This window comes from Hippocampus comes, unplaced genomic scaffold, assembly GCF_001891065.2.
Source record: "Hippocampus comes isolate QL1 unplaced genomic scaffold, H_comes_QL1_v1.1 C16910794, whole genome shotgun sequence".
Classification (NCBI taxonomy): domain Eukaryota; kingdom Metazoa; phylum Chordata; class Actinopteri; order Syngnathiformes; family Syngnathidae; genus Hippocampus; species Hippocampus comes.
In genome coordinates, this window is record NW_017840933.1 from 1 (window position 1) to 896 (window position 896).

At 38.3% G+C, this 896-nt stretch overlaps 1 long non-coding RNA gene across 1 annotated transcript; it reads left to right on the plus strand.

Moving 5' to 3' along the window:
- The first annotated feature begins 85 nt into the window (after positions 1 to 85).
- Positions 86 to 455, plus strand: LOC109509476 (uncharacterized). The gene is made up of 2 exons (XR_002166951.1): positions 86 to 196; positions 345 to 455. It is a non-coding gene; the product is annotated as an uncharacterized LOC109509476 (long non-coding RNA).
- Positions 456 to 896: the final 441 nt, after the last annotated feature.

An 896-nucleotide genomic window follows, 5' to 3' on the forward strand; every position in this document is an offset into this window, starting at 1 on the left:
TAGCTCTGTTGAAATTTATCAAGATCTGCACGTGGTAAATAAACAAAATAACTTGGTGGGTTGACGACGACTGTGCGATTAGATTCAAGCTCACTTTACCTTTAAACTTTAAATTTGGTAGCCAAACGGAACCGTGTGACGCCTCTTCCTGACAACTGCGTTCCAGGCCAGCCTCTTTTGTGTTTGCACTACTTTGGTGAGCACTATAACTCTTACTTTTTCAGACATCCATAAAACACACACATTCTCTGTTGAAATAAGCATTTAAGGGAGCGATTTTGCAGTTTTCGTCGCGTACCATCACGTGATAGTCCGACTCGTCGCTTCTTTCCGGACCGAAACAGTGACATGTTCTGATTTTATTTGGACTTGTTTCGTCATGGAGATTTCATTTGAAGGCAAACACGCTCTGGTCACCGGAGCAGGAAAAGGTAAATGCAAGACGCAAAAAAAAAGACTCTCCTTGTGCGGCTATCGTGGTGTTTCGCGTCCCCGGTGAATGGACTTGAACACCATGATCAAAGTGTTCAACCCCCTCATCTGTAATAAAATATTATAAGCTTCTCTACTCAATAAAATATACAGTATTTAAATGTGATCCGTGCTACTCTGACATAAATGTATGCGAAAAATATTGGCACGATATTCAAATAACGGTATGACAGTACTCATTGGTTCTTTTTTGCCTTTTCAAACAGCTTTGGTGCATTTTGATTATTTATATTTAATTCTTGTTCATGTTTTAGAATAATACAAAAAGCCACACAACATTTGGAGAAGCCGACTTTTATTGTATAGCGAGACGATGCAACAATAATTGGAAGATAATACAATAAATTATCGTTTCATGCTGAAGTTTTTGCAGATTAGGTTATATAAATCGTCATGCCAAATGT